Below are 27,187 nucleotides of genomic sequence, written 5' to 3' on the forward strand. Positions count from 1 at the left end.
AAAAAAAAGGCTCCAAAAACAGACAATAGAAAGACGATGGCTTATAAAGCCTAAAAGTGCTGTGTGCTTTATCACCCAGCAGCCAAAAATAAAAGTCTCTAAGAGTCCCTTGAACTCTCTCTGCCCTAAGGCAGAGGGGATTTTCCATGTGTTTCACTGGCATGGCCATTCATGACTGTTGGCAGACCAACACTGGGTAATAATTCATCACAATATAAAGTGTTCAGAGCCTCAGCTGAAAATATCATTCCCGAGGTGTTCGTATTTAGAACTTTGGGCTCATAGAGTTTAGAGAAAACACCATCAACTAACTTAGTTTTGTGGAGGACTCAGTTATCCTGCTCCTTGGTCTCTTCTCCCTTGGTAAGGATTTGTTAAAAAGAAATGCTGAATGGCTGGGCATTTTATGAGATTTTTCTCCAAGCAGGTGTTCTATTAAACGTTTATGGGAGTGAGAGGGATGGCGCAAAAGGAAGCTGAGGGAAAGGAAGGTTTTAGAAAGAACTGAAAGGCAAACAGATTGGACTTTGATTGTTCTGGATAGAGTGACAGAAAGAATAATGGGTGAATCTCATTCTGTTTGGTTGGCAATTTATCGGAGTGTAGGATTGTCAAGCTGATTCTGGCTTTCAAGTCTCTGAAACAAAGGAGAAGAAACTTGCCATGATCGGTGCTTAGATAGCTGCTATGATTTAAAGCCTGGGATCTGAGTACCCTGAGAAAATTCTACCAGAAACAGATGAAATGCTAACTCAATATGAGGACTTGGCTCCTCACATTGAGAGTAATTTCCCAAGCACTTTGTAAAAGGACCTGGCACATTTTGGCTGCAAACTAAGGGGAAAGAATTGCTATTGGTCCAGAAATCTGGTTTGCGTAAGAATCTGAATGTCCTGCTGGGGTAATTTTCTTCTGGGGCTGATAACCTTTTGCAAGAGGGATTATGAATCATTAAGGCAAATGTGAAACTGATAGCCCGGATAACTGGGAATCCATATGGCAGGGCGGCCTTTGGACGCTCTCTGTGGCCTGTATTGCCAGCGTTCAGGGATCAGATACGAGCCAGGATGCTGAGTTACAGAGCCTACACCCAGTGTTTAGAGAAAACAGTCTAAAAAGGGACAGTATCTGTGCAGGACATAATCACACACACACACACGATTGTCTGTAGTAGCTTTTATCCTTCATTTCACATGTGAAGAATTTAAAACTCAGAATTGTTAAATAAATTACAATGCAGAGCTATGACTTAAGTTTATATGTGTCTGATTGAAAACTCATAGTCTTTCCACTGTGTGTAGCTGGGCTTCCCAAATATTGCTTGGCTGTCTGTATCAGAATCATCTGGGAAATTTCTTAAAAAAAATACGGCTTATTTGACTCACTCCTTTGCCTCGTCCAAGATTCTAATTTAGTAGGCCTTCGGTGAAGGCCCTGGGATTGGTATTTTTTCATCGTATCCGAGGAGAGAGGATTTGCTTCTCGGTTTGGATACCCCATGTCACGTCATGCAGTGAAGATAAGGGAGTAGGATAGGAGTGGAGACATGCAAAGTCATGATTCTGTTACCACATATGTGATACGTGACTATGTGCTGAGCTAGAGACTTGTTTTCTAGTGAACAAAAGCCTCACCATCTAGCGCATCGTTCCTCTCAAGGCACCATCCCTGCGTCTTTGGGTTACTCAAGGAGCACTGCAGTGAGGTGGGAAGAACACAGACTTCTCAGAAACACAGGTTCAGATTCGGACTCTGGATCTTAGAGCATTATTATTTCTTTAAGTATTAAGGCAGGGAACGCACATGAGTTTCTCAATCTCTATTAGCCTCATCCCTAAAATGGGAATAATCCACTGCACTGGTTTTCTAGGGATGCCATAACAAAGAACCACAGTCAGAGTGGCTTAAACAACAGAAATTATCTTCTCACGATTCTGGAAGCTGAAAGTCCAAAATCCAAGTGTCAGCAAGATTGGTTTATTTGGAAGCCTCTCCTGGGCTTGTAGTGGCTCTCTTCCTCTACTGTCCTCACATGGTCTTCTCCCTGTACATGTCTTGTCCTAATCTCCTCTTCTTATTAGGACATTGGTTATTTTGGACTAGGGTCCACCATAATAACCTGATTTTAATTCAGTTACGTCTTTAAAGATCGTATCTCCAAACACAGTCACATTCTGAGGTACTGGGTGGGGTGCTTAGGACCTCAATATATAAATTTTGGAGGAACACAATTCAGACCATAGTTAACTTAATTTGAATGGTTATTTTAATGAGTGAATTAAATAGCACGCATTAAACATGGCTTGTAAACTACAGAAGTTAAATTTTATTTAAAATTTTAAAATTCTCTGTTCGATTATTACATTAAGGATATTTCAAATTACATTAGGAAAGCACAAACATCAAAATGATATGGTCTTTGGTTTAAGTTACCTTATTATCCCCTTTTATCAAAACAGATTATCTTTCTATATATTCTTTTCTTTGTCTAGAATTAAGGTTAGTTTCCAACCAAACATAGCTGGGTAGAATAGACTAGAGGAATAAGTAATTTGATGTGGTAGCCTAATTTTGTGCATAGAGACATACACACACACACCTCCTAATACACACATATACACACATCTTCACATAGTTCACCAAGCAGATAAATAGCCTAACATTTCTAGCAGCAATTATGGAAGCATCAATCCTAAACAGGCAGGAAAAAATAACAACAGCTTTATTGAGTGCTTATTTTATGCCAGGCATTATTATCCTAAGCATTTAATATACAAGCTTATCTAATTGAATCAGACCTCAAACTCTGTTGGTACTATTTCTGTATTCATTTTAAATCAGAAAAAAATAAAGATCAGTCCAAGAAATTAAATATTAAATATTTCCTATTTCCCTAGGTCACATGAGTAGTAGTAGAGCTGGAATTCAAATTTACTTTTGCCTGATGCCTGAGCCTGAATTTTATCAGCCAAAGGCATCATTCTTCACCAGATGTTCCATCATGCAGCTTTATAGGGTCTAAATCATTCATTTTTCTATTTGAAATTAGGCCCACTGAGAATGCTGCTGTCCGGTGTCTAAGGTAATACAATTGTGTGATAGCAGATTTTCTCCAGTAATACTCCAGAAATCAAATGTGCAGGACCAGAACATGTGAGGAAAACTCAGAGTTCAAACCTGCTATTTTGAACAAGATTATATAACGGGCTTATAAAATGCAATTTCACATGTATCTGTTTTTTAGAACAAAAAAGTAATATGCTAGTGAACATAAATATCTCACACACACACACCCCCCTTATTATTACAATTTTAAATGTCAAAAATAATATTAAAATTTTTGAGGGGACCAAGTTAGTTATATATCTATTTTCGTTACCAGCCATGTCCAAGGTTTTGGATTTAAACTCTTAGTGAATTTTTATTTGGGGATTTTATTTCTCCAGGTAATTTCCCCTCACGTCTGGATGAGAGAAATTCGGGAGAGGAAAACAAACTTCATTTTGACTCAGACATATTATTCAGAGTATCTCTTAAAAACAGAGCCTAATTTATTGTTTTGAACAATCTAAAGTGAAAACAAGCGATAAATTTTGTTCTGGGCTCTTCTCCCTCTGGTAACTGGCTTATATCATAAAGTTTTATTTCATCTGAATTTTCTTATTGCATTTGACGATCAATCATAGTCTCTAGTGTATTCTTCTTTCTTTTATATACATGCTTTTTTTCTTTTTCCCGCTTCTCTGTTTTTAGTGTGTGGTTGTAATTCAGCTTTTTTCTTTTTTTGGTTTTGCCTTAAGATTCTTAAACTAAATTGAATTCTAAGGAATAACTACTAAGTTGTTGAGTGCTTTACCATGTGGCAGGAAAGGAGGAGAAGGGTGGCTCTCTACACACTGGCTTATATGCGGGGTAATGAACCTCTCATGAAACCCAGTTGAATTTTAGGGGTCATGCTTTATGAAAGTGCAAGCTCCAGCCCTTGAACTGCCTCATCCCTTTCTTAAGAGGTTATCTCCTGGAATGGAACTCCTGTTTGCAAGGTGGATGTACCTGCATGTGATTTATATAACTCCTTATGGGACTTGGCATGAGATTCCGTTATAAATATTTGGTTTGTGTGTTTTCTCTCATTCCTAAGGTTAATAATGTAGATGTGATCACAGCTTGTTAATGAAAACTTGTATCACTCAGAAGCCAGATAACCCATTTGGTGATAGACAGTCTTTGGACAGCCAAAGTAAAATAGCTCTGTTGTTGGGGGAGCAGGGAGTGAAAAAAAAGTTGTAACTTCAACCTTAACATTGAAAAATTACTCTTCAAGAAACACCAATCAAGAAATAAACAAGAAAGCAAAAAAGAAAAAAAAAGTCAATTCACTTCCCTGTTATTCGTGATGTCTATGAACCAAGAATGCTTTTGCAGATATTAAATTCATTAAACAAGGAGGACATTAGACTGAGGTGACTCTAATGTCTTTGTAGCCTCGGTAGGTCAACTGAAGCCTCAACCAAAATCACTTCCTATAAACTTACTTATATCCAAGAAAAAGAAATTTACGCAACCAATCACAAACAGACAACTAGACTTTCCCAAATAAGGCAACCACTTAAACTATAACCAGTCAAATAATTCCCTTGCTTTGCTTCAGTGACTACGCTGTGAAAGCCTTTTCCCTTCCTCCTGTGGGAGGAGCACTTCAGCCTCTTTTTGTTTGGTGCTTTACAATTCAAATCCACGTTTGCTCAAATAAACTAAAAAATGATAGTGTACCTCTTGGTTTATCTTTTAATAGACAGAAGCATGATTTGGATAGGAAATTAGAAAGAAATCTTTTTAACAGTAAATTGTCTACTCATGCCAGGAACTATGGTCTTGATTCCTAGGAAGGCAAATTGATTCAACTGGAGTATTCAGAGTAAGAAAATTTAGTGAGAAGTTGAGGATTAGCATGTAGAGCTTCAGGTATTTGGCACCAGATTCCTTTAAGATGTATTAAATGGGGTTGTTTACCTAAAACTCTCAGAATGGGTATTCTGCTTTCAAGAACTTGATGATAAACATTTTGAAGAGAAACCTAACCAAAGGTAAGGAAATGAACTACGTGATCCCTTGGGCCTCCACCACATCCTCTGGTTCTGTGAGAAGATGTCACCCCTACACTTGAAGATGTCTCAGGATTGAAATTATGACCCAATGAACTGAGGAAAATGTCTATACCTCTTGCGGACACCTGAAGACTCAAGTAAGAAGGAGGCCCATTTAAATCTAGCTGCTCTGAGGCAGTGAGAGGGAGAAAAAGCCCAATCTTGGCTCCCAGAAGGGAGAAATGACATGGGGACAGCTAGAGAAACAAAGGGGATCCTTTCTGTTTACTTTGATTACTAACAGGCTACCAAGCAGAGATGTTAAATCATGGTGGGTGGGACTCAGAGAGACCCAAGGAGAGCATCTACTTCCTTGCCTGTGATAGGATGAGTAATGGCCCCCAAAGATATCCAGGTCCTAACCCTTGGAACCTGTAAATGTTACCTTATATGGCAAAAGTGATTTTGCAGATGTGATTTTGAGATGGGAAGATTATACTACAAAAGAGAAGGGCAAATGATGGAAGTAGAGGGAAGCAGGATCAGAGAGAAAAGATGCTACGCTGCTGGCTGTGAAGATGGAGGAAGGAGCTGTGAGCCAAGGAGTCTTAGGAATGTGGCTCTTGAAACTGGAAAAAGCAAGGAAATGAATTCTCCCCCAGAGCCTTCCTTGGAGTGTGCCTGCTGACACTTTGACTTTAGTTCAGTGGAACTGATTTCAGACTTCAGACCCTCAGGATTTCAAGAGAGTAAATTTGTGTTGTAAGTTACTAAGTTTGTAGCAACTTGTCATAGCAGCAACAGAAAATTGATATATCACTCCTAAAGAAGATTAAATAGGAGGCCGCCCCCAAGTGATTCTGTAATATTGATTAATTTTGACCATAGGTAGGCAAACACGTATTAAGTACCTTCAGAGGGGGAGAAATGAGAGAGATTTCCAGTGACTTTTAGACTTCTCCACCCAAATAAATTTGTGCTGAAGCTATTTATATGTTTGGCCTTCAGTCTATTGCCTTTTCCTTTCTTTTCTTTTGCTAAAAACATTAAAAATTAGAAAAGAACCTTTTTTTTAACCTTTGTAAGTCAAGAAAGTGTTTCTTTAGCTATATATGAAACACAAACCTTAAGAAAATGCTGCTGTTCATTAGAAAAGAGATATGATTTGTAAGCAAGCAAATTTAAAATGTGTGAGAGACCAGTAATGGAAGAGTTATGAGATGTTGACCTCACAAGGAATGGACTGCTTCCTGGACCTTCCCCAGTGATTTTTGGCATTTTGATATGAGTGAAGGGTCTTTTTGTCCATTTATTAAACATTTTAAATGAAAGTTAAGCTTTATTTTAGATTCAACTGCAATTCCTTCCTTTTTATAGAAATTGGTAATGTGAGAAGTATAAAGTTTATATACATATATGTATGGTTGGATCTTAATATACCATGAATACTATCAATTATTATTTATTTGTCTGAGTTCTCAATGAAAGATATTTTCCCTAGATTTTTTTTTCTGATTGTAATTACAGGGTCTTCTCTCCAGGAACTCAGATTGGATATGGACCAGAACACAGGAATTATGTAATAATCAGTAGGCATTAAAGTAAAATTATGCTCATAAAACTGTATTCAAGAATCACTAGAGCTGTACCGTTTTTCCTAATGACACTAAAAATGTTTTGTCAGTAACTTTAGTTATAGACTTAAGAATTCAAAGCAGAATCCAGAGATAGAATTTGAGTGGTATTAACCATATCATGTAGCTACACATTGTAACTCATGTACAATTTTACCTATGTAATCACCAACAGAATTTGAAATCAGTTTATTTTGAGAGTCCACACATACACATAATTTGGATCATTGCCAAGTTAGCTTTTCACTTTCAGAAGGAATTAGTGACTGGAATTATCTGATAGTGTATTTAGAAGTAAATACCATGCAGAATGCTCAAACTTAAGACATTAATGTGCGTGGGAAAACTATGTGAAGATCTATGCTTTTTATTAGTTGTGGTAACATGCCTGGAATCAAGGCTGACTATAGAAGCTTATATATTTGCAAAAAAAAAAAAACAGAGGGTACAGAAAGTTACTGTGTGTTTTCTCTAACTTCTGTCAAAAGATGAAGTTGATGGAATGGGTTATGGTCTGGATTTGACATATTTTTCTATTGTAACATTAATGAAAATGGAAACTGGGTACAAGGTGAAGCCAAAATGCCTCTTTTCCAAACAGGATCCAGTGACATGGCGAAACACTGCTGTGGTGACATCACCATATGCATGAGACAAATATCCGCTCACGCCTGATGGATGTGATAGCTGTCAGGCCACCCTCCTGTTTTAAAGCCAGGGCTGTGTTTCCTGGAAAACTGCCTGGTAATTACACCATCCAAAATTTCAGCACAGACTCTTTTGATTTAGACTCAACCCATTGATATCATGTAGTAGTGTCATAATTTACTTTCAGTATCAACTCATTTGATGCTTCTGGTGCCTGATATTGTGGTACTTTCCATGGAGGAGATGAAGAAATTTTTAAATTTATCTTGGACTTCCCTGGTGGCTCAGTGGTTAAGAATCCACCTGCCAATGCAAGGGACGTGGGTTCGAGCCCTGGTCTGGGAAGATCCCACATGCTGCAGAGCAATTAAGCCAATGTCCCACAACTACTAAGCCTGCGCTTTAGAGCCCCAAGGCACAACTACTGAGCCCGTGTGCCACAACTCCTGAAGCCCATGAACCTAGAGCCCCTGCTCCACAACAAGAGAAGTGCCCACTCCCTGCATCTAGAGAAAGCCTACTAGCAGCAACGAAGATCCAACACAGCCAATAATAAATAAACAAATAAATAAATTTAAAAAATTATCTTGTTAGAATGTTTATCGTTAGGAATAATAAGATTTATGCATGCAGAATAGAAAATAATGATGCAAAACAAGAAAGCCTCCACATAAGTTACCCTTACTTCCTCCTGGTTTGCTCCCAATCCACCCTCTAACTCCCTCTCTGTACTTCAGCAATATGGGCTTTATTTCTTTTGCTCAAATTCTCTGCTTTTTCCACTTATAGGATCTTCGTATAAACTTTTCCTCTGGTGAATACTCTTCTCCACCTCTTGCCAATTCATTTAATTAATGCTCTTTGTTCAATGTCGGCTTAAACATCACTTCTTTGGTGAATTTTTTTATGATCTTCCTTCCTCCTCATCTCTTCTCTCTTAAAAGCATGTAACTATATTCTAACTCATATTTCAGTTTTCCGTTAGATGTTTGTGGGATAAAAACAAACAAACAGAAAAAACCTTATGTCTATTTTCTTTAAAAGAGTGTAAAATCCATGAAAGTAGAGGCTGAGGGTATGTATTTCATCCCCATCTGATTCCAAGCCCCTTGCAAATGCTTTGGCGAACAGGAGATAAATCGTAGATATGGGTGGGGTGATTGAAGCCCAGTAGTGTTTTGGGGAATCTGAAAATGGAAGCTCAGTGTGAGTGGGCTTTAAGATGGTCCAGGAGGATGAAGCGGAGATGCTTAGATAAAGCATGATTTTGGTTTTTTAAGGCTTTAGAAAAGGCATAGGTGAGAAGATTCTCAAAGTGGTGAAAGATTTAAATACACAGGTGTTGGAGCTAGAAAGCCTGAGTTTGAATTTCAGCTGAGCCAATTACTGATAGGCCTTAGGCACTTTATTTTCCTTCTCTAAGATTTGTTGTTTGTTTTTTTTTAATCTCTGAATTAGATATTATAATGACTTGCTTCATGAGTGGTTATATAGGAATATTTTCCAAATTTCAATCATTTGCATTTTATCTATACAATGTTTGAATATCTGTAATTTTTTTCTTTAATTTTGCTTTCTCTCCCCTCTATTTTATTTTTTTTTTGAGTTAATCTCCTTTTGAACTAGAATATCTATAAAATCATGTTTTTTGTTTTTGTTTTTGTTTTTTCTTCTGCTAGGCTATAGTTTTTCTGGTACATATTAAATACAGACTTAGGTATTTGAAATTTCCTAATATATCTGCAAATCACCCATAATCATCCTGTGTGCTAACAGCAGTATAGAAAAGAAACACCAAAACAAGGAGGCTAGGAAAGTAGGGAATACACAGATGATACCCAAATCCAATCACTCTGCCTTCCCAGAGTCAAGTCTTTTGTGAGATTTTGCCCTTCTCTGAGCACAGGTCAAAGGTAAAACACTGAGACAAGAAAACTGAAATGTTTGTTGTTTTACTTAAATAGAATTTTCAAAGAAAATACTATATAATTCTTAAAAAGCCTGTTTATTATGTTTCAGTTCACATTTAGTCATAATCTTATGTTTCCACTTGGTCATTAACTAAATATTACACTATCACCACATCTAGCTAACCTATATCTAAAAATTAATAATTTTATCTACATCATAAACATTAGATAGGTATTAGTTTTGCCACTAATTTAAATGGAGAAAGTTAAGTTCAGAGAGGTTAATATAACTTGCATTGATTTATTACTCTTGGAATGGCTGACAACTAACAATGCTATCTCATGCTTCTTTTCTTTGACCTAAAATTACAGTTCTTAAAATGTGGAGGAGAAATGAGTGCTGTTGTCAAATTCTTTTTGGAAATTCTAGGTTAAACACAGTAAACACATCACTTTACTTCAGGACCTCTCAGAGATATTTATACGCTAGCTTGCATTCACCTATCTATGGAATCACTCTGGCAGAGCTGCTTTTTGGTCCAGTGATTTGCAAAAGGTATCTGGAGGAAATGCTGACCTGTTGATTTCTGTTTTGCATTATCTAATCATCAAGTGTATTATTCTGATAATATAAATCTCCCAGAAGAATACACGGAAAATCGCCATGCTCTGGGTGTGCTTAGCTAAATTGTTGAAAACTCAACAGTAGCAGATTGGCTGTTGTGAATGTAATATTTAGACAAAACCAGGATAGTTTTCAACAATTTTATTACATCACATAGTTTTGAAATGTGAAATATCTTAATTCAAGATGTCCATTATCTCCCTTCCTCATCCCATCTCTAGGGAATCAAGGTTGGAGGATGGAGGATTAAAATCATGCCAGAAGCAATACTAAAAGTCAGTGATCCAAAATGTGGAAGATTTTATGTAAGCCTGAGATTTAAGAGCAGCTAGCTAGAATCACCTAAGAGTGCAACAATTGTGCATATGGAATCAAGAGTTTGGAACCAGGAGGGTAAACAGTTTGAGATGACACATGGTGGCTAGAACACCATTCACAGTATTCAACATACTTTTTTGTGCTTTTTGAAACTTATGGGAGTGAGTGTGCTTAGCTTAAATTACTAAAAGAGGAATGGTGTGCAATAGCATTTAGCACCAATTGAATATACCACATAGTGTTAGGAGCTATTTTTCCAGATACACTTTCAGAAACAAAGCTCTAGTTTGCAAAGTCACAGGGTGAATGGTACGAAAGTCTATTTGTATCATCTTGTTATACGGGAGACAGCTTGGTTTTGATATTATTTCTAGCTATTTAAATGCTTGAATGTAGATAATATAGGTCCTCCAATTTGATTTATATTAATTAGGATACATGTTCAAGTCCTGTATTACCACAGTGCTTTTGTAAAAGTTTGTTAGTCTGAGAGGTTTGGGAATGCATTCTGGAATCATTTTTTTTAAGCATGTCTCATCTCTTTCATAGGTTGAACCGTAGGAAATTGACAACTTTTAGCCATATTAAACCAAAAATAAAACCTATTTCACATGGCTCAATCTAATGGAAAATATGTGGAAGGACCATATGTGATATTTTTGTCTTCAATTACCGCTATTCACTTGAAAAAAAGCCAACAACTGCATTACTTTGGAAGGACAAAAATACGTCATTCGTGTCAATGAATCTTGCAGTGTCTATCTCTGAGAATGCCCTCTTGATATTTACACAACTTCGGAAGAATTAACAGTATGAAGAATGTCTTGATTCACTCTTTACGTAGATTATGATCACTTTTAGGATAATATGTATTTAAATTGTGCAGATGGGAAATTCTGGAGTTTGCATCGTACAAAGCCAATGACACAACTATCTATATATTCACATTTTTCAGCTTTGTTTCACAGAGTACTTTTTCGGGGATATAATTTAGACCCACATTTTTGCTCATAATGGCTCTGTGAAGGATAAGGTACAATTTATTTTCTGCCTCATTCTTCTTGTTCCCAAATTATTAGTCAGAAAGATAATTATAAGGTGAAGATGAACAACCTAATTCTTATCCCTGAATCCCATCCCCCTTTTCTCTTTCTCTCTTTCTCTCTTCCCCTCTCTCTGCATTATTCATGTTTCTTGGGTGAGTACAGGCATCACAGAACAAATACTAATGCTATGCTGCTTGCTATATTTGCCACCATATTTTACATAGGAGTTTCTCCTAAGTGGGCACCTTTCCTCTGCCCCATAATGAAGGAATACTGGAACATCTAAGGTAACAGCCTTTAAATTTTGTATGCCCTCTCTGCATTCGTGTCTAACCTGAGAAGAGTGAAATAAATGGGTGTCAACAGGGAACAGAAGGTCAAGCTTGCAGAACTCTAAGGACTCAGAAGAGAGAAGTTTACTGTTGTTCTTTTAAAAGTGACACTATCTTTTCTTTTCCTATTCAGTTCATGTCATCTTAATCTTCAGAGTTCTATGCTTTTCTGAGATGGAGTGAATTGGAAGAGCAGGAGCATATTAAGTCTCTGGTAGATAGTAGTTCTGATTTTTTTTAAAATACAAGACACTCCACCTCTCTCTTCATTCCAGAAAGAGGGAACCACTTTCTATTTCAGTGTCTGAGATCTTTGATGACATTGAGTTTTGGCTATCTTTCATGGAACTGGGATATTTTAAGAGTGTGTTGTGATGGGAGAATGAAGGATTCACCCAGAAGCACATAGCGAATGATGCAACTTCTTCAAACCCTGATAGGATTTCTGTGTCACTTCTGAAAAAAATCTCTCAATAACTTAGTTAAGAAGTAGTAGGAAACAACTCATAAGCTTGGAATTTGGGTGAGATGTCTGTTATAGCTTTGGTTCCGCCATAAGGGAAGATATTCTAGAGATCTACATGGAACAACGAAGATATAATACTGCCATACAATGATCAACTGGGTGGCAGATGCCATGGTCAAGTCACCCTACAATTCAATGAACTATTCTTATCTCCTAGCAAAGATCTTTATTTCACTTAACTTTATTTTCTTCATCTGTTACACAGTTGGAACCACTGGTTGGAAAATATATCAGTGCAATAAAACTTCCTTATTTATTTATTTTTTAAATTTTTATTGGAGTATAGTTGATTTACAAAGTGAAACTTTCTTTTAATTGCGCATATAATTTCCTAATATGAAAAAGATTAAAAAGCCAAGGGGCCCTATCTGAAATGAGGATAAGAGACTTGAACTCTCACTGCTCACCACACCTATTCCTTGTTCTAGGGCACTAGCTGCCTGAGGCTACTCCCTGCAGCACAGTTTAAAGAACCCTCTTATCAAAATGTTTATGTGGCCCCCTGCATTTTCACAATCCTATGAGCTCATTTGTAAAATCAAAAACTCTAAAACTTCCTGTAATTGGTATCTTTGTAATAATCCATTGGAATGGATTGCTTTCACCCATGAAAAAATATCTTTGAAATAGTCTGAGTACTTGGAAATTTTGTATTTTACAAAAAGCATTAGATCCTTGAAATTTGAAAATTTTACATTTGTAGGCGTCCCTACTTCTGAGGCACATGCTCCCATAGTATTTGTACTATGGAGACGAGGGAGTGCCAAAGAAGTTCTGTGTGTGCACAGAGCGTAGCATCCTGTCCCTCCTCTACTATAGCTGTTGAAAGGTCATCTTAAATGCCCAGATTTATCAGGCAACTGGGCATTGTTCAGTAAGTAAATTAGAAGTGGGGTATTAAGGTAGGGAGAATGGAATTTGCATAATCTATTAATTATGAACAACTGAGTATCAGTGTTCCTCTGCTGTAACTCAAGCCTTATCAGTCTGAGCTTCCTCAGATGGGCCCTGCAAATGCCATAAGTATGACCATACTGTGTAGAGGGTAGGAGGTAAATGATCCTTCACTGTAGATACAGATGGCATTCTTTCCATTAATTGTGCACTTTTCAAAGTAATTAACATCAAACTTTTTTTTGGTTCTCCTCCCGTGTAACAACTTTATAATCCTGAAAGTGAGGACAGAATTATTGGCATTTTGGGTATTTGCACACAAGATGCCATTAGCATCTGGCCTTAGTTATAAACTCAGTATTTTAAATTTGAGAGTACAAGATTAAGAATTTTTTGACTATTATTCCATACTTCACCTTCTCAAATTTTTCAGTCAGGTTGCCAGTCTGTATTTCAACTGTCAATCAATATGGTGTGAAAAAGAGTCTAAACGTATTCAGCAAGTTTAGAATGATATGTTAAGCAAAGTTACATAAGATTCTTTACTATAGAACCTTAAAGAGGCTTTTTTAAAGCTAAGACACATTGTCAGATTCTAAGACAGAAGTGTGTTGGTAGCATCTTGCAAACTTTTTTGTCTATAGATTACTGCTTTTCTTCTAGGATATCTTATGACATTAGTATTCTGAAAAACATACTTGTAATATATTGGCCTGGTCATTTTCAAGGAAGATTCATTTTAGGACATCACCATGTCTTAATTTATCCCAATCTAATTTCACTGAAGTAGAAACAGAAAATGGAATCAGGGAGAGATCTGTTTTGTTATTTTTCTGCTGGAGGAGTGAAAGGTAGCAGGAATCATCCTGGTGGGAATTCACAGTGAGAACATTCTCTCCGTGTTTGTTTAATCATTGTATCTCCTGGGGGGAAACCTCTCTGTGCAGGGATTCTGATTGCAAGGGCAGAATGACTAGAATATTTAATTTTTCATTGGAAGGGTGAGCAGTCTGTTTTAAGGAACACCAATTTTCTACATCACGTTAAATATTAACGACCAACTGCAATTCCTCTCTTTAATGTGCTTTGTTTTGGTGCTTGGCCAAGCCAGGAAGATGAAAACCCCCTTGGGACCTGATGTAGAATATAATTGGCTCTGCAGTTTTGGTGATAAACATGGTCATAAATTCAAGGGTGTAATGAATATGCGTGAAAGTACCCAGAATCCTCAAATACTTTGTCACCCCTCTGCATTCTCTGAGAAAATGTGCACAGAATATGGCCATCAGAGTGACTTGAAGCTCTCTCACATTTCTTCCTTAAATGTTTTCATTTAAATGTTTATTTCACCTAGTCCATTTTACAAATGCCTTTTGGAAATATCTAGCTATTCCAGAGTTCATCAGGCAGCTCTTTTTATTTTTTAATCTGGAGGACAAAATCCTCCGTGATGCTGTATCTGTAGTTTCTAGTGCAGAGGCTCTGAATGAGGTCAGAAGTCTGCAGGGGCCAAATTATGTAGGAACTTCTAAGCCGTGATAAAGAATTTGGAATTAAAAACAATTTCAATGGCAAGACTATTGGTTGGTTGAAGGAGAGAAGTGGTTCTATTGGGTTTGATTCTTATAGTATCGCTCTATTTTCTGTATGGAAAATGGGGTGTGGGGATGTAAAAGACGAAACCAGGAAACTAGGTAAGAGGCAATTGCAGTAACTGTCAATTACTAGGCATTACTGATGGTATATTTCCCCACCTAACTTTAATCACCATAATGCCATAATAGCAAGCTCTCTATTTTACTAATGTCTGCATATCCAGCAACTAGTATATCATAGAAACTAGAGCAGAATAAATTAATTTTAAATTTATTTTTAAAAAAATACAGTAAAAGCTGCACATAGACAAAAATAATTATACCCCATCCCTCCTATTTTCCTCCATTTTCACCTTCCCAAGTCAGAGATTTGTCTGTGCCATGCACTGTTTTAAATCTAAAGATATAGTAATTAATAAAACAGTCAACTTTCTTCTTGGATTCCCAAGCTTTAGTGATGAAAAAGAGCTAGAACCTAGTACAACTCTCAGTTCAGCCCTGTTTCCACAAGAACTGAGCCCCTTTCTTTAGAATCTTCACCATAATTATTGCCCAGTACTTTCTGTTTTGTTGTAGAAATTCTATTTCTGGGTTGAGAGGAACACACAAACCATCTGGAGTTCATAGTCAGTAGCGTTTCTTCCTTTAAGTTTCTGCAGAACTTTCATTGCAATGGTTATCAGAAGCAGCAGTTAATTGTATTTAAATTAACCCCTCCCCCCACTTCACTTGTTCTGCATTTTCAAATACCTATGTTAATTTGCAATTGAATATGTTCAAATAACCACCTATTTATTTTGGATTAAGTAGCCAGTATTTACTGAGCAATTTTTATTCAAAGTTGTTTAATGTGGAAACATGGAAATTTAAGATATGCTCAGGTCTTTGAGGAGATAAAACTAAAATTGTGTTCATATTTGTACTACAGACTTCTTTGAATATAGCCAATAGTCAATAGATGTGTTTGTTTTCTTTGTTTTGGTTAAACAATATCGATGGACAGTGAGAAGAGAGGAAACTCATTGGTGAGAAGAGGGGTCAAAATAGAAGTACTTCACAGAAAGGCTTCCCAAGGTGAATTGGTCCTGGAAGAATCATTGGGATCCAGAAAGGTTAGAAATATGTGGACATATTCCTGAGACAGAAGCAAACCTTGTAAGCTAAGGACTGGTGGGAGAATGAATAATGAGTTTATCAAGTCTGGAACCAAAGACATGTGTTGCACATTAGATGAACATGTTTTGTTTCCTCATTTAATGGAAAGCTCTAGAAACAGAGGACTATCATTTAAACATGCTGAAAATTCAGAAGTCACCTAGGAGCTCTGAGTAGTGGAGATGGCCATATTTTGTTTCACTACGGAGTGAAGTACAGGCACCTCAAAATTTATTTTCTAATTGGTTTTGGATAATAGTTGACTCATTTCCTCTTGGTACAATATTATAAACTGGAACTTCTTTCCTGGGACATCTCTTCATGCCATAACAACACCATAATCCATCACAATACATGAAAAATAATATGCAGTTTTATTAACATTTATTATGTAAGTAAACATAAGACAGTATTCAAACTTCATTTAAATACTCCCTTTGGAAGGGTTTGTTTCTTTTCTGGGCTAGACCAGCAATGCTTTTTTGGAACATAAGACTCAGCGTGTTTGTTGAAGACTCTTCACTTCCTGATTAACCTAACTGTAGGAAGAAAGGGTGTTGTTTATTGCTCTAAGTATATTTGAACTATATCTAAAATTCATCTCATTTTCCTTGAAAGTTTTATTTCTGCACATATGTAAGGCCAAGAATATTTGAAACAGTAATTTTGCTGAAGGAGGAAATTTTTCAAGAGCTACTTTTTTTTTTCTCTCTCTCTTTTTAATCTTCCCACGTTCTTCCATTTCAGTAAGAATCAGTTGAACTGCAACTCACCCCTCGGTAATCAGGTATCTTGATGCAGAGATGATGGTAGCCGTTAGGCACATACACACGTACATTTGGTTCATCACTGGTATTATGGGTTGAACTGTGGTCCCCGAAAGATACGTCCAAATTCCAATCCCTGGTATCTGTCAGTGTGATATTATTAAGAAAAATGGTCTTTAGAGATATAGTTAAGTGAAGGATCTTGTGATGAGGTCATCTTGGATTAACTGAGTGGGTCCTAAAGCCAATGACAAGTGTCATAAGAAGAAGAGACATACGTAGAGGGAAAAGGCCACAGGAAGACAGACACAGAGAAGAGAGTTATGCTACCACGGGTCGAGGAATGCCTGGAGACACCAGAAGCTGAAAGATGCCAGGAAGTATCCTCTCCTAGTGCTTTTGGAGGAAATTCAGCCCTGCTTACACTTTAATTTGGACTTCTGGTCTCCAAAACTGTGAGAGAATAAATTTCTGTTATTTTAAGCCACCAGATCTGTGATAATTTGTTATGGAAACCTAGGAAACTAATACAATGGCGAGAGACTACTTAACTTATCATAAAATAAACTGTAAAGAAGTTTTTGAGCCAAGCTTTAAATTGGAGGTCATTTGTCATTAGTCCCAGGAAGAGGTTAGAAAGACTGTGTAGGGAGCAGAGGACCAAAACTGAGTGATCTCTGGGGAGAACACCTTTGAATATCTAAATGTGGTATATTTAGTGCCTCTACATGGCTAATGACCTAATAGCAGAATAGATCTCATCTGAAGGAGAATATTCTATGAAAGTAATAACAGAGTGTGTAGATGTATAATAAAAAGGATTAATATTTAAAGTGGTGCTGTCATTCATAGAGCCTGGGGTCAGTAATAATGGAGGTATTAATACTGAGCATTGTTGTAATGGTGGTGGTTATGCTAAGTGGTTATAGAGACAGTGAAGATGAGTATCATTCGTTGAGATTCAAGAGTAGTCATTTAATCTTACTAGTCTCAGTTTTCTCCTCTGAAAAATAAGAAGAGGATACAAAGCTTCAATGCCCCTCCTATTCAAAAATTCTTTGGGGATGTGCCTTTTTCAGGAAAACCAGGCATTGGTGTGCATGAAAATGTTAGATCAAGGTGCTTGTCCAAGAGCAAGATCATAAAACGCATAACACCACATCAATTCTGAACTGTCAACAACCAGATTGTCAACATGTCTTTTATTCTGGGAAGTTTTAAATCAAAAATTGAGTTACCCAGTCAAAGCAAAAGACAGTGGGGCTATATTTCTCTGCAAAATATCTGTGCTAAGAAGCTACAGATTATGGCCCAAATCTTCGTCTGAGGTATATTTTATTTGGAAACTATGCAAAGGGGCTTTCTATAAAGTAAATTTTATTTTTCCACTGGAACAATATTGGGACTTGTATTCTAAAAGGCATTGTTCTTGAAAAGATGCTCAACATCACTAATCATTAGAGAAATGCAAGTCAAAGCCACAATGAGGTATCACCTCACACCAGTCAGAATGGCCATCATCACAAAATCTAGAAACAACAAATACTGGAGAGAATGTGGAGAAAATGGAACTCTCCTACACTGTTGGTGGAAATGTAAGTTGGTACAGCCACTATGGAGAACAGTTTGGAGGTTCCTTAAAAGACTAAAAATAGAACTACCATATGATCCAGTAATCCCACTACTGGGCATATACCCAGAAAAAAACATAATCCGAAAAGAAACATGTACCGTAATGTTTATTGCAGCACTATTTACAATAGCCAGGACATGGAAGCAACCTAAATGCCCATCAACAAATGAATGGATACAGAAGATGTGGCATATATATACAATGGAATATTACTCAACTATAAAAAGGAATGAAATAGAGCTATATGTAATGAGGTGGATAGACCTAGAGTCTGTCATACAGAGTGAAGTAAGTCAGAAAGAGAAAAACAAATATTGTATGCTAACTCATATATAGGGAATTAAAAAAAAAAGTACTGATGAACCCAGTGACAGGACAAGAATAAGGATGCAGATGCAGAGAATGGACTGAAGGACACAGGGTTGGGAGGGCGGGGGACAAAGGGGAAGTTGGGACGAAGTGAGAGAGTAGCATAGACATATATATACTACCAACTGTAAACTAGAAAGTTAGTGGGAAGTTGCTGTATAACAAAGGGAGATCACCTGGATGATGGGTGGTGCCTTAGAGGGCCAGGACGGGGAGGGTGGGGGAGAGTCTCGGGAGGGAGGGGGTATGGGGATATGTGTATACATACAGCTGATTCACTTAGTTGTACCTCATAAGCTGGTACAAGAGTGTAAAGCAACTATATTCCAATAAAGAGCTTAAGAAAAAAATAAAAGGCATTGTTCTTGCTGTTGTTCTTTTAAACACAGCGTGATAAATCTCCTTATTTTTATCTTTGACCTCTGGATTTCCTTTTATCTAAATGGCTTGTCAGTGTTGTCTGTAGTAAAGGTGGTGGTGATCCTAATGGTGGTAATAATAGTAGTAAAGTCATAGTAAAAATGAGACTAATATTTTCCAGTTCCTGGGTCAGGCAGTGGACAAAAACTATGTTACTAAACACTCTCCAATATTCTGTGAAGTAGACATGTTATTATTGTTCTTGTTTTACAGATGAGGCCACTCATTCAAGTTCATACAACTAACCAATGCTGGATCAAAGGACTGAAATTTAATTTTGTTATTTAAAAGTTCATATTCTCAAGAGTTCATAAATGGCCTCATACAGTAAAACACTGATTTTCAAGAAAGACAACAAATTAATGCACTGAGGAAAGAAAATTTTTTCAGTAAATTGTGCTGGACTACCTGAATATATAACAGGGGGAAAGAAATCAACATGAAACCCTGCCTCACTTCATACACAGGTGGTGATTTTAAATGAAGGCTAGACTTAACGTAAAAGTTCAAGCCATAAAGGTTCTAGAAGACAACCCAGAAGATAATCTTTATAACCTTCAGAAAGGCAAAGCATTTATAATCAGGATATGAAAAGTGCAAGCATAGGAGGAAAAAATAATAAATTTGACTTTATAAAAATTAAAATGTTCTGCTTACTAACAGGCAGCGTTAAGAAGATGAACAGCCGAATCAGACTTGAAGAAAATATTTTCGATACATATTTCTATAAAAGATTATATCCAGGGAGTTCCCTGGTGGTCTAGTGGTTAGGATTTAGTGCTTTCTCTGCCATGGCCTGTGTTCAATTCCTGGTCGCAGAACTGAGATTCCGCAAGCCGTGCAGCGTGGCAAGGAAAAAAAAAAAAAAGAAAAAAGGAAAAGATTATATCGAGAATATGTTTTTAAAACCTCATGCAAGTTGATACTAAAAAAATACAACCCAGTTTTTAAAATAAATATGCAAAAAGTTGAATAAACATTTTATGAAAGAAGAGATACAAATAGCCGTTAAACTCATGAAAATGTGCTCTGTATCATTAGTCATTAGAGCAATACTAATTAAAAACAAAGAAATACCATTCCACACTCACTGGAAGATGTAAAATGAAAAACACTGGCAACATCAAATTCTGGCAAGAATGTGGAAAATTGTAACACTTATAAATTGCAAGTGGAAATGAAAAATATACACCAACTTTGTTAACCCTTTGGCTATGTCTTTTAAAGATACATACATCTACCCTAGCAGTTCTCAAAGTGTGATCTGAGGACCCTGAGTACATATTGTATGATTTTATTATGTGAAGTTCAATGTCAGGCAGAACTAATGTATGATGCTAGAAATCAGAGAGTAGTCGCCTCTGTATTTTGGGAGATTTGATTTCAGAGACGTAAGAAGGAACTTTCTGGCATTTATCTAAGATAAAATCAAAAGCAATGTATTTATAGGTATATACTGTGGGCTTTTGTCAAGTCTGTATGTGGTGCCTCTTCTTAAGTTAGATAACTGAGAATTGATGTGATTTTTTAACATGGGATACTTTTAAGAAAAGTGCTTAATAAAGGAAAAAGCCCTTAACTCAGGCTAATAAGAATGAAAGGAGGCATGATCCCGGACCTCATGGAATTTACATTATTCTGGGAAAAAACAGTAATTATTAAAAGACTATAATCTGGGGAAGGTTATGAAAGAAACATCAAGTTCTGGGAGAGTGCAGAGCCTCACCCAGAAAATGGACATAAGGAAAGATGTCCTTTTATCCTTCTCGACTCAAATGAGCTTCTGATGACCAGATATGATCCATGGTGTGCTGGGTAGCCTGCCTCTCATTTTTGAGCTCTTTTTCACATTCAAAAGCATTTACTGCATATTTTAAATTCTATTCCAAAGAGCCAGGTCATTCTCAGTTCACCAAAGAGAGCTGTCATTTTCTCTGGTATTTGTGCTAATTCTTTAGTAACACCTTCACCTAACATATTATCACTATCACATGTTCACACCTAGCCTGCTTTCAGTCCTTGTTGCAAGATAATACCAGCACCATCACAAACAGGTAAAACTGCTGCTTTTACCTCTTTTACAGATCTTTTCTCTGTCTATCTTGCTGTTTATTTTTTCTTTGGGAATGTGCTTCTTCTAAGACATCTGCTGCAACTGGAGTGATTAATGGTGAGGTAGACCCAATCATAGCTTCCGAGTTACTGGCTTACTTTCATTTCTCCTGGAAACCTTGACCGTAATGAGTAAGGGCACAAAGTATAGACTTGCAAAAGTCCCTGGATTGAAGTAGAGTGTAGATTCCATTCAAAAGTCGTAGCTAACGTTTACTGAGTGCACGCTAGGAGGGACTCAACTTTAAAACGTCTATAAACGTTCTCATTTAATCATGACAACAGTACTATGAACTCGTCTTTACTGTCATCTTTATTGTCTAAAGGAGGAAACTGAGACTTCTAGACAGGAAGTAACTTTTCTTAGGCTTCATTACTAGTCACTAGTTGAGGAAAATTTGGTCCAGGGTCTCTGAGTTTGTTTGGATAAATGCTCTTCAGACAAAACTGCGACAGCCCACTGCTTTCTTATCTAAGTTAACCCTCTCTTTTACAAAAGCTCTTTCTTACAAATTTACAAAATTTTTTACCAAATTTTACAAGTTCAAGCAAGAGGCCCAAACGTAAAGCCCCCTAACCAAAGTTAGTGCAGAATTGACAGTAGAATTCAAATCCGACTTTCATTTGAGATCTTCTTTGTGACCAAGGACTTGGAAATTCAGAGTAGGTCTTATGCCTTGCATATTTGCTTATTAATCGTTTACCCAATTTGTGCAAAAATGCCACAAAAAGAAACAAACTGAATATATAGGATTTAATTTGTGAATTCCTCTAGCCTTGTGACTTAATCAAGACTAGGGCCATTTCTTCATGTAAAATCTATGTAAAAGCAAAAATTTATGAAAATCAGAATCCCTGTTTTGCCTCTAATAAGTTATTTGTGTAGGATTAGGAAAACTAGTTAGCATTTTTGTCCTCAGTTTTCCCTTTCCGTAAAAAATGATTAGCAAAAATTACTCCATGGGATTATTATGATAATTATATAAAATAATATAGCCCATAAAAGGTGTAGTTACATTTAAATTACCTTTCCCTTCTAAACTTCTCCTTTCCACTTAACAAGTATTTAGGGAATGTTTCATGAGGTTATGGTGCCATTCTATTATATATTTAGTCTTCCATCAAAATTTTTTTATCCTAAGCTTCGGGGTTTTTTTCTCAGTTAAAACCCGTTTATTTGAACTTTACTGAGATTGGAGTCCAGCAGGTTACCTTTTTGGGAATATTACTCAATAAATAGGAAATGCCCTGCATCGTTAGATGCCCTCTGATGCTGTCTGTGAAATTCTGAGCTATGTATTTTGTACTCAAAGTTTCTGTAGGGAAGAGAGCTGAGCATACTCCAGTAAAAATGGCCATCACTCCAGGTGCAAAGTGCACTTGTGTGGCTCAAACTGTTAGGAGCATTTGTGGTTTAAAAGATAACTTGCATGTGATTTTTTTATTTGCTATGGTAGAAGGATGGAGAGAGAGTGCTTTAATAAGAGTTTGGGTCATGGCAGTATTTTACCACTTCAACCCCTAATCTCTTTGATATTGAACTAGGCAAAAGGAGCTGAAAAAGGACTTCTTGTTAGACGGAGGCAACTGCTTTTTACTGTTTGGTTTCTAGCTTTAAAAGATTCTGGTGCATTGATGCAAGAAATTGCAAAACAATCTGCATTTCATTTGGCCTCTTTGCTGGTATAGTCAGTCATGGGCAATTTTTATTAAGAGTTATATGAGATGGATGTCTTCAGGGATATAGCTGATATATGCAGTACTTGCCCCAAAGGGAAGGAATTTATTGAATAATGATCTGTGCTTTCTTGTGAATTCTTCTAATCTCATGATTTATTCAAGAATATGGCTATGTCTTTATGTAGAATCTTGGTGTGAGTAAAGACTTATAAAAACCCAAGTAAGAATCTGTCCTCTGCACCTAATATTTTGTCTGTGTAAGACTGAGCAAGATCTATGAAATAGAGACCAAGGAAGTGATTTCTGTTTGTTTCCTTTATTCGATAATAAGTTTGTGAATCAAATATTTACATAAAGTAGATAGATACCTTTGCCATTTTAAAACATTGTCTTGTTTTAAACACATTAACCTACCAGAATTTTGATACCAGCCACAATTTATTCAGTATCTGCTATGTGTCACACACTCCTTTAATTGTATGTTATTTGCTTTTATTCTAGTAACAAGCTTTGGAGGGTGTATTGCTGTCTCAATTTTACAGATGGAGAATCTGAGTCTAAGAAATTTGACGTTAAGCAATGTGCCTGAGGTCATTAGCTAGTTTTTGAAGGCGCTGGAATTCAAATCCATATCTGTCTTTTTATACAAATGTTACTTGTTTGTTTTTCCTCCTTTGTATTCTGAGTGCTTAGTACAATGCCAAGCACTTAGATGGTACTCAAGTTCAGTTTCATTTGCCCTTTAAGATTTAATTTTAATTCTGTATGAGACTTACTTCTGATAGTCTACATTCTTCTTTTCACACTACATGTACTCATATTCTTTCTCTTTTTTGTGTTTTAGTTTCCTTTTTTCATTCCATACCTCTGAGCCTCTCTATATGGTGTGGCTATTGCATGGGATTATTTTAAAGATTCAACGAAATGATGTTTGTTAAAGGCCTACCCTGGGACCCACTGTAAAGACTATGATTGATACATGCTAGAAACCTTCTTTCTCTCTTTGAGTTGGGCCCAAGACCTTCTTGGGCAGCCCTACAGCTCTGAATACCTGGACCAGCCATGGCAATGCCACAGGAAAGGAGACATGAGACGGGATGAGTAGAATAATTCCCACCTCCCTTAATAGAACCTTCATATTTCTTTCCACTATTAATGATCCCCTTAATCAGGCTTCTGATACCTGCATATTAGTAAGAGTGAATGGAAACTAAAGATAGAAAACCAGCGCAGAAACAATGCCAAACACTCACTCTTGCTTGTTATCCATTGGCAAAAATAACTTCTTTCTTTCTACTATATTTAGTATTTTGGTCATAGCTTCTGGAACTTGATTTTTTTTTTCACTGAATATCCTTGAGGAGAGTGAATTTGGGGGAAAGAGATTTTTTAGACACACTTATTTGAGGTAATTTGTCTCCTTAAAACCTATGCAAGGAAATAATATTTCCATTTTGGTAAATTGATAAATATTTTGATTATACTAGATTATCTTATTTAAAAGAACAAAAGCTACAATTCACAATGAAGAATCTTTTAGGGTAAACCTTTTAAAACTAATTAATTTCCCTCCTTTCTATTAATTCTGAGTTTGATGCTTTGGGTTTGCTTTAGGAAAGGCTACATGAAAACTAATTTATATAGTGATGTTTCCACCAGGTACCAGGGCTCAGTGGCAAAGCCTGTGGAGTGCCAGATAGGAAAATACAGTCACTTGGGTATAAGAAATAGACTACATTTTTTTATATAAATTTATTTATATATTTATTTATTGGCTGCACTGGGCCTTCATTTCTGCACACGGTCCTTCTCTAATTGTGGCAAGCCAGGGCTACTCTTCGTTGTGGTACGTGAACTTCTCATTGCAGTGGCTTCTCTTGTTGTGGAGCACAGGCTCTAGGCACGCAGGCTTCAGTAGTTTCAGCATGCAGGTGCAGTAGTTGTGGCTGGCGGGCTCTAGAGCGCAGGCTCAATGGTTGTGGCACGTGGGCTTAGTTGCTCTGCAGCATGTGGGATCTTCCCAGACCAAGGCTCGAACCTGTGTCCCCAGCATTGGCAGGCAGATTCTTAACCATTGTGCCACCAGAGAAGTCCCAGAAATAGACTAAATTAACTTCATAAATGAATAGATCTAATATTTGATTCTAAAATTTGATCTTGGTATGGCTGGCCATTCATTTCTGCTGTCAGAATGTCCACAATAAGCTGAAGGCTATGTGAGATTGCAACTGTGAATGCCATGTTCCCTCTCCTCCAGAGACCATGATTTAGTGATTGAGACAGGCTCATGCAACATAAATAAAACACAATACCAAAAAGAAGTTTGGAGAATGAAAACAAAGCTCAGTGGGAGGACTTAAGAGAGGGATACTAATACATATGAGGAAGCTTCCTTCCCTTACATATTCTTTCATTTGTTAAACAATCAAACACTTAATGAAGACCTAATATGAACCAAACGCTATTGTAAGCACAGGTTATGGTGATAAAGTGGGGAATACACAGTAGGTACTCAATATGTACTTGTTAAGTGCATGAGTGCGTAAACAAACAAGTAAATACAAAAGGTCTACCCTTAGGAATCTTGCATCTATGGAGGAATCACACAATAAATAAGAATAAATACATAAAACAATTTCAGGCAGAGGTAAATGTTATGAAGAAACATGAAATTTAGTAAGAAATTTGAAAATAAAGATGGGGGTAGTAATTTGACATCTTAACACAGTTTTATAGAATCATAAGTTTTCAACCTGGACTTGAAAGTTGGGTAAAATTTTGGCAGGTAGAAAGGAAGGTGAATTTCTTACTCCTAGGTGCTATTCATATACCCTCTGAACTTTTGCTGCTCTGGGGATTTTAGTTTAGTGTTGTGCCTTGAGCAATGAAAGGGAGTCCATCAGGGTCCATATATCTGATGTATCTTTATATGCCAAGCACTATGCTTAACATGACTTAAGTTCTAATAAATATTTGTGGAATTAATCACTCCACCTATAAGTAATGGAGTAAAATACTGAGATGGTTGGGGTGCATCTGGAGATTTTAAATAGATTAATGTGACTGGTTTGTAGGTGTTTGGAGGTAATACTAGATGATTGGTTATATTATGTTGAAGGTAGTTAGATTGGCTCCAGAGAGAAGACAGACAGCCTGAAACTTAAGCTGAAGAGTTTGAATTTGAGTGGGGAATCATTGAGTAAGATCCTTGAAGGAAGAAACTTCTAGTTTCATGATTGTACTCAATAAGTACCAGAGCATTTAACATATTGGGCACTGACACATCAAGTGCTGAATTAGGCAGTCATCAAGCTTATAAGATTTGCCCATTGTTTGAAAGTGGGAAGTAAAGGAGAAGCAAAAGTCTAAAGTAGATCAAACTTTTCAACTGGGAAGAAATGAGAGAATAATAAAGCATGAAGTACATTCCAACTGTTGTCAGGGAGGTTGTTATAAAATCTTCCTGACATTGGAAGTTAAAAGTTTCAAACCTCTAGGCAAAACCAGAAAAGTATAAAAGTTGAAAGACAGAGGCATTCACGCTGTGCAAATGGTTGGGTAAAGTAGTAGGAGTTTTTTTGTTCCTAGAGGCTTCCTTTCCATTCTTATCCGTACGGCCACCACCTCCCATAAAGTAACCTCCCAGTTGCACCTCTAGGCTCTGTGTCTTTACTCCTTAAATGATCTGTTAATAAACGGTGAAAGGGGGAAATTCCAGATGAGAGGACGTAGCAGGGGATCAAATGTGAAGTGCTCTAAAAACAACCCTCTGAGAGAATTATAGTTGAAATACAAAAATGAGTGTCCAACTAATAATAATGAACTTTTTCCCCAGAAATATTGTTCCCTCTTGCTTATTTTCATAGATTGACAAATGAAACCAACATGTTTAATTGGCATTTGCAACCCACTGCATGATGCCAACCAAAGAAAAGCAGATTAATGCTGATCTGTAAAAACAAATTAGGCTGTAGAATACAACATGTAAATAGCTGCCTTTTATTTCTCATTCTGCGAGGAGTAGTTTTAATTTGCCTGCGAAAGCATTGTGGACTAAAAGGCCTTTTAGCTCACTTGCTTGAATGCCACTAATAGACAGGGTAAAGCTGTTTAAAAACAACCAGCTAGTACACAAACATTTAAAGAAAAGGGAGCCTTTTGAACATTTCCACAATCGCAAGTTATGACTAGAATATCTATTATCTCTGGTCATGTACTCCAGCATAAATTTCATAAATGGGTGTCCAGTATTGAAACTTGAAACACATGAAATTTACTTGAATAATAATTCTTAAGATATGGAAATATATAGAGGACAATGTCCTGTCATTCTTAAAGCTTTATTATTGATCTTTCAATGATTTCAGTGATGTTCTAATTCATTCTAGATTAAAGCAAGATAAGACTCTACTATATGTTTATGGGAGAAAAAGATC

The sequence above is a fragment of the Hippopotamus amphibius genome, chromosome 9 (assembly GCF_030028045.1).
Source record: "Hippopotamus amphibius kiboko isolate mHipAmp2 chromosome 9, mHipAmp2.hap2, whole genome shotgun sequence".
Classification (NCBI taxonomy): domain Eukaryota; kingdom Metazoa; phylum Chordata; class Mammalia; order Artiodactyla; family Hippopotamidae; genus Hippopotamus; species Hippopotamus amphibius.